Source organism: Saccostrea cucullata, unplaced genomic scaffold, assembly GCF_032062105.1.
Source record: "Saccostrea cucullata isolate Sc308-1 unplaced genomic scaffold, CSIRO_AGI_Scuc_v1 ctg18436, whole genome shotgun sequence".
Taxonomy (NCBI): domain Eukaryota; kingdom Metazoa; phylum Mollusca; class Bivalvia; order Ostreida; family Ostreidae; genus Saccostrea; species Saccostrea cuccullata.
In genome coordinates this window covers 1-8463 of record NW_026940107.1, presented here as the reverse complement: position 1 = coordinate 8463, position 8463 = coordinate 1, and the positions used below count along the sequence as shown (strand labels likewise).

Below are 8463 nucleotides of genomic sequence, written 5' to 3'. Positions count from 1 at the left end.
AAAAAGTTATAAAATCAGTAGAAAAGAAAAAATAGAACTTGATCACATTATCAGATCTTAGAGAAATGTATCTAACAAAAAAAGTAAGCAAAACGTGTGAAAGTAGCACAAATTAAAAATATAAAATAAGTTAAACTTAAAACAAAACATTAATAAATGTTGATACCTATGAAAAGATTATAAAAAAAAAGAGCAATGTTTTGGAATAATTACATCTCTGAAAGCCTTGTGCTGACGTAACATCTATAATTTTTAGATTTCAGTAGCTAAGAACCTACATACATGTAAATAAGGCAATAACTATTAAAGAAACAAAAAATAAAAAGTGAAATAGTTTTAATAGTCTATGGTTTACATGTATATGTCACCATGTGATGGTAAATATGTAAAGTACATTTAATCATATTTAATCAAATGAATAGATAAAAACAGCTTGTACAAGGATAATTCATTACATAAAATGTATATATAACCCTATATGGCCAGTTATCACAGTTTTAGAACATTTTATACGTTGTATTTTTATGAAATAAAATGTTGTAAAAACATGAATAAAAGTTTAAATGTTCAAAACATTTTGGAAAACAACGAAATAAAACATCACATTTAAACAGGGGTTTAAGGGGAGGGGCATCTGACTCGGAATACGGAGGTGGGGGCTCCCCCAAAACGGCCCCGGTTGTGTATTTCCCCCATACCCCCTAGGTCCCGGATGTGGGTATTCTTGACTTTCTGCGGGGGGCGCACGGCGTTGCGCCATAAGACTGCTGTGGTTGGTCGTGCCCGTAATACTGTTGCTGTTGGTAGCCCGGATGATAACCTCCGTGGTTTGCTGTTGTGGGGGATAACCTGGTTGCTCTACTACTACTGGGTTTTTATAACCATGCGGATTTGAGAGGAGGCGGATGACAACATTTGATTGGTTCGATTGAATCACATGACCTTTGTATAACTGGATTATCAGTGTAGTACTCGTTAAATTTGAAAAAGAAATCACTATGAAATATAATTTTAGAAAGTGTTCTTGAGGTCAGAAATGCTTATTCTTCAGTTTATTATTATAAAACAAAAACTCATTCTTTTATTTTTCATTATTTTTGACTTACAGAAATTTTTATTTGTGAGGGTAATTACATGCATAAAGATAAATCTTATTCACATTCCAATGAAGGACACGCCCCAAATACAACTCCAACCCACCCCCCAGAAGGACAGGAAGAGTGAGAATTTGAATCCCCCGATCCAGAAGCTATACAAAAACTACTCAGCTTCTCACATCCTGTCATGTCCTCGCTGCGTGCGCAGCAACAAGGGGAAACCCGTATTATTGTTCCTGTCAAAACGTACATACAATGTATATATTTATTAGGATCAACGAACAATATGTTCGTATTGCATTGCAGTCTGAAATAGGTGTAAGTAAGTATAAATTTTATTTATAGTCGGACATATAACAAACAACATGGCTTTAAAGCTCTTTTACCATAGGATATTTGTTATAAAAAAAATTTTTAGGAAAAAGTAAATATACATGTAGGAAGAGAATCTTGGGTTAAAATTTACTGTACATATTTTCAAACATGCACCTGTATAGATTCTGATTGGCTAATATATTGTGATGACCGAAATTTTTTTCCTCTTCAATGAAATGCTTAGAAATTAAACAAATTGATCAAAATTTACATACTATGAATCCCTATATGTAAAATACCTCCAGGAACGAACGTAACCATATTCATGTACGTATATGCCCATGTATAAAATTCTAATTGATTTTAAGAGCGATCAGGGAAAACGCAAAATTAAAAATTTGTTACACAAGTCACATTTTAAAAAGATGATTTTAAATACAAAATTTTTGAAGAAATGGACCTATATAACTTTTGGGAAAAAAATTTCAACAAAGGTGCCTCCTCCGGATACCCCCAATTATTTATAGCCCACGGTGGGCTGGATTTTCAAGGAAAAATAGCACTTTTATAAGCCCTTCAAAAAAATAAAATGAATCAATAATTTTGAAAAATTTTGTGTTTTATGTTGAATTAATAAGTATAACTTTTTGTTTATAGTTGTTTTTGTTTACCTGATCTAATTAATTTGGGAAATTCAAAAGGTTTTAAAGAGAAAATTCACTTGACTTTTTATATCTCTATGAGAAACGCAGTGCTGTTTTGATACAACGGGTGAACTTTTGTTTAAAATTATCTATCTGATTTAATTAGTTATTTTACACAACATATTTCAGGGAATTTCTTGGATTTACAATAACCCGAAAAACACTTTTGAATTCTTTATTTTTTTACCGAATTATGATTTTATCAACTTTCAGTGCATGAAGAGTAAAAAATCATTATTTACATGGAGGGAAAATGGCAGCGATGTCTGGGTATGTGTGATTTTGGTGAAGATTGTAAAGAAACGGCAATATTTTTGAACGGCGGGAAAAAACCTTTCACCACCTCAGATATTTGTATTTTAATCTAAGGGTATAGATCTGCCCAAAGTTTTTTAAATTTTTTCAGAGCGGGTATCGATGTTATCACATTAGCACAGCTAAACAAGAAAATTTGCCAAAGAATCAGATACCCTTGGTCTGTACTAAAAAAGGGGGAAAGGATCTTGTGTAAATCCCTTTCATGGTTTATCTAAAACAAAAAACGAGGCATCACAACAGTTTTGACCCGGGGAATTTGGTTGCGTCTACAGCTATAGTAATAGATGAAGGTAATAAGAAATTTGTAAACTACCAAGTTATAAAATAAAATCCTTGAATTTTTTAACTTAAATTTTTTTTTTAAAACAAGTCTTGAATATATATGTTTCCTAAATTCTTTTATGAAATTTAAAAAGTTTATGGCAACAAAATGACATAACAATAGGTTTAGCTGCTAAAAAATACATATTTATGACAATCCCAGAGAGCTATTGTGCTAGTTAAAAATTAACTGTGTCTTGGAACACGCCCTCACCACATTAGAAACTCCCATATACTTGCAATGTAGCAAATCGGAGCAATATCCAAATTTTTAAAGGAATATGCTTTTTTGGGGAACCCAGGGCATAAACAAAGGGGGAAAAGGGAAAATTTTGCATAACGGGCGAAGCCCGTTATGCAAAAATTTCCCATGTTTCCCACTTTTTTTTTCCCTGCATACTTCAAAACTGACAATGATTCCTTATATTTTCATTTCATTGTGAAATAAAACTTGTAGATTTAGATTTTAAAAAATGTAGACATAGACTATAATAAAAGAGGACTTCCATGTAATTTCAGGTAGTCCTCGCACACTACGTAAAACACATAGACAGCCGCACGAGATTTACATGCATTTTTGGTCCTAAACGTAGACAAAGAGACAGATGCCACAAATTTGCATGCGTTTTAAAGCCCCCTTAGGTCCTCCCTATCCCGCCAATTTTACATTCCAGCAGAATTATCGAGAAAAAACTCCGACAACTTTCAAAGAGTTACCATAGAGAAAAAAAATTAGAAATGGAAATATTTTGAAGAATATAACAGGATTTGCACAGGAAAAAAATTAAAATTAATCAAAAAAAACCCTTTTTTGAGATTGCATATAATTATGCGTTTTATAAAAAGTAATCCATGTAAAGGCAAAAATCCAATAAATTTTGTCAAAATTTTTCTGCAATGTTTACAATCGAACTTTTTTAGATTGTTATAGAAACAGTGGAAAATGACTGATTACGAGTTATCCCCCGGTTTTTTTTTGTACTTTACAATACACAAAAAATTCTATCATTAAACGGGGTCCAGGACATTTATCTTTTAAAAACGTAAAGATTCTATCTACTATTGTTCCACCCATTGAAAAAAATGGATATTCATTGCATACAAAATGTTGCATATAGTTCTGGATTAATTCTTCCTAATTCTTACCTCAGTCAGACAGTAGGAAGAGTAAATTGTTCAAATCATCCCCCAGGGGGGAATCAAAGTTTTACATAGAAATAAAAAAAAAATTTTTTAAAATCTTCTTTTTAAAACCAGGGGCCAAAAAAGATGAAACTTGTTTAAATAATCCTGGGTTAGTGTAATTAGTCAATTTAGTCTAATTATGATCATGGGTTAGGGGTCAAAAGATTAAAGGGGGGAAAATCTGGAAAAGAACAGAATTGTCAAAGCCATTCAGGTAATGATGTGGGCCGTGAGTTTTGTTTTTCTTTTGTTTGTTTTTTTTTTTGTTCGTTGGAGTTGGTAAATTGACCAAATTATGAACGCCAAACAAGACATTTAAATATTGATATTGGATTTGTCCCTTATTATATACAGGTCCATATTTGCCCTGAAGATTTGTATTTTTTAACTTGAATACTGTTTGTTATTTCCATATATTTTTTTTTACTTAGCAGATTGAGCAGCTGACCTATTCAACCATTGCCTCAATACCTCCACTGAATCTTAAAGATTGCACTGAAGAAAAAAAGGTATATGTTAATGAATGGTTTCATTAAACTTTCAGACTATGCAAAATCATTAATAAGAAAAAAATCTTTTTTTAAGTGCCATTTTTAGGTTCCATTTTTTATTAAAATTTGTCTGTCAGTGAATTATAAATTTTACAATTCATACCCCTGAGGGGGGTAGGGTGGGGGTGCACAATATAAATTTGCAAAGGGGGAGATTGGTTAAGAACAGCATATGGCTAAAGTTCCTGACCAAAGGGTAGCAAGTGGCCCATAGGCCTCTCTTTTTGTGATTACTACTAATTTTATAAAAAGTTTAAAAAACATCATAAGAAGAATTTTCTACAATTTTAGATGTTAACAACATGCAATGCTAATCCTGCTGAAGAAAATTAGGCAGCAGAACAGTTTGACAGTGTCCAAACAATAGCCACTGAACTTACAGAATAAATGGCTGTATGAAATCATTAAGTTCAAAATTTTGTACCGTATTTTACTTTTATTGTTTATATAAATAATACCTGTACCAGTGTATCCCTCATATAATTACATTTAATTCATTACATTTTTTAAAGTGGGAATTGATCAACTTCAGGGTTACAACAAATATTCATTTTGTTGAGATGTTATTTCATTGATATACTGTAGTGTATTTTTCATTTTACCACGGTTATTTACATTCAAAGGAACCGCCTGGACATTATTCTCCAAAAAACCACAAGTCACAAAAAAATTATCAGATCAGAAACACGTATCAAATCTGAACAATTCAAATGCTTTTGGGTGTGCTGAAAAATTATTAAAAGCATCGATGTGTCGTCTTTTGCAGTATAAAAATGTAAATTGCATCAAGTTGCTGATGAATGTCGGTTTTTATAGCTAAGCGGGGCTATTCCACGGACCTCCCTACACATTAAACAACGTGATTTTAGCAGTAAAACAAGAACACGATTTTGTTTTTGTATTTTCATTTTAATGTAATAAAATTACGAACAAATTTGTAATTAAACAAGACTATTTTTATGCAACGAAAGCTCAAACACCTGATTCCATATATAGGTAATTCAACAAAATTTCTCTCTGGTGTTAAATAGAACAGCGTAATCGAACATGGTGGTAATTCGTTTCTCTATAGAGGAAAGAACCCTTTCATTGCCCTTGCTAGAAAAAATAAAGTCCTTGTTGTGTGATAAAAAACCTCCTCGGTTCGAAATGTTGTTTGAAATAAAAACCTCGGCTAAGCCCGGGTTTTAATTTTTCAAAAATTTTTGACCTCGGAGGTCATTCTGCATCATTCACAACAACAAGGACTTTATTTCTTAAATAGAAATGATAAATGAAAATACATCTTTTTGGAATTTTTTTTTATTTGTTCTCAAACATGGTACATGTACTGGGGTAAAATAATTTTTCAAATGTTAATGTAGAATTTTGAATGTTTTTTTTTTTTTTTTCTTTAAACATTCCAATACAGTTTTATAATTTACAGTTATATTGCATATAATATTACCTGTACTTGAATTTATTGCATTGTGGTTAAGTAAATCCATTCACATTCAAAACAGGTTGTCTTAAGGAAAACAATACAATATTTTATTATGAAAATTGCATCAATTCCTGTTTTAATTTTTTAGCAATTGTGGCCTTATGTTAAAGGATTATTAGAAGTTAAAAATTATTAAATGTGGTCTTTTAAGTACATTTCAACCCGATGTCTTCCAAAGTTCCAAACATACATATATGTGAAGCTCATTACTTTATCAATCATCATACCCCCTTCAAATTCGTCTGAAGATATTTGATATTCAAAGTATATTTTAAAATGTGTACATTATATTGTAATGGAATACTTTATATGCACCTGGATCCATAGATAAGGGTGAGGATATTGTTTTGTCCTATTTGTCTGTTTTTTTATTATCTGTTTTTCTGTTGTCAACTTTAACCTTTGCCATAACTTTTGACCTTATGACCTTGACTTTGACCTATATATTAAAAATAACTTTTCAGAACTTTGTTGCCAAAGGGTGTATAGTGTTTCACAAACAATCTTAGTTTAATTTAATCATTTTTAAAAATATTAGTGAATTAACTCCCCCCAAACCCTTTGAGGTTTAAAAATAATTGTAAGAATGGTATATTATTTAAACTTTTCAGAATGTTGTAATTGAGGAAAAATTTCTATTTATTGTACTACGTGTAATTATTATGTTCATTTTACAAAATATGTAATAAATATTTAGATTTTAAACATTAAAGAACTAGGTCTAATATGGGCTGGAATTGGCCTTGTTGATTTAAAAATTGGTAAAAATTTGTTTTTATCATAACTTTGTTATATTTCATAATCCGAAAAATTCCAATTTTTGGTAAAAACACTATTTAATGACCTTTCAAGGAACAAAAAAAAATTTTTTCTCTTTGCTGTGTATCAGGTTTTATGGCTCTTAAATTAAGGCAAGAAAAATCTATTTTTAGAACATCTTGAGATAATTGGAGTTGTCTCCCGCTGAAAGCTTAATTAATTTAAAAGTTTTATAATGGAAAGGATTAACAGTGTTCATATGTGTATAAAATACACCATATCTTTTCCCCGAAATTTGTTTGTAATAAAATAAAGATGTAAAGGTAACTGGTATTTTTCATGTGTTTTATAACATTATGACCATTTGCCAATGACAAACATAGATAGTGCTCATGTACATATGCTAATACAGATTTTGACCAAATTTACAGAAAAGTCTTAAAAGCTTAAATGAATAAATATAATAATGGGAAGTGAAATTGAGAACCTAACATGAATAGCTCTCTATGGTTTTCTCATAGACTCCCCTTAAATAGTTCGATTGCTGTCAATTGAAATCTCGGGTTTTAAGAAATTTATGAATAAAAATTTACCTTTTTCTTAAATAATTCAGAACTAAAATTAAATGCATGTACATTGTAAGTACAATTATTTAGTAGTTTATCCATGTTTTCTAAAATTTTGTTCATTTCATTCAACTTCCAAACCTAGCCATGTTTGTTTTTTCATGAATTCTGATCACGTTATTTTTGTACATTCAAAATTTGAAAAATGCTGCATTGCAGATAATTTTGGGGAAAAGGAAGGGGTTTTGCAACACGGCCCTACAGGGGCAGTGAAATTCCCTGTTATCAAGTTAAGTAAAATATTTGTAAATATACATTAATGTAAGATTGCTGCTTAGTGATTGTCAGATTTTATTCAATTATCAACATTAAAATGGTTGTGGATTCTTTTAAAAACGGGGGGGGGGGGTTTTCATCATATCGAAATTATGATCTCGTCTTAAAAAAATTTTTTTTTTACTTTTGATAACGTCAGACGACAGAAACAACATATTGCAATACTTTAAAAATAAGAGTATAAATATCAGTTTACCATCGTATCCAAATTAGGAGACTATTCCTACACACCAATTACGTATTTTTCTTTAAAGAAGGGGTATACTTTTTCCATTAAAAGAAAAAAAAAAGTCAGGTGGCTGTGGTTCCCCATGTTAATGTAAGGGAAAAGATTAAAAAACTTTACCCAAACCTGGGAGAGAAAATTCAGAATACAACACAGTATTGCCATCGGACGGGGCATAGCGGGTACCGCGATCCGCCCCTTTTTCCCCGGGGGCGGACCTCACCGCGACCCATGTTTCTGTCTTTACAATTTCTTTTTCACTTTTATTTCATCAATGACTTTTGTACTTAATATTTTAAAGCGTCATCGTCTGAAATTTCCTTTACATGCCCTAAAAGGGAAAAAAAACAACAACAGTTTGTAATTAAAAATGAAGCCCACAGAAATAAAACTGTGTTTTTTTGAAAATATTTGGACATTTTTAACAAAAAAAGTAAAATTAAAATGGGTTTATCGTTTAAAGGGTTAAAAGAAATGATGTACGATTCCTTACCTTCTCAATTTTGTTTGTTTAAAACAAAGCCGGATGTAGGTAATACGAGTGACTTCCCTTTGTTTGAAAAAACGGAGGTGGATCTAATGGGTATACAATAATTATAATT

The 8463-nt window shown here is 31.0% G+C and overlaps 1 pseudogene; it reads right to left on the bottom strand.

Annotated features, from left to right (window-relative positions):
* Positions 1-604: 604 nt before the first annotated feature.
* LOC134254779 (uncharacterized) lies at positions 605-8094 on the bottom strand (annotated as a pseudogene).
* Positions 8095-8463: the final 369 nt, after the last annotated feature.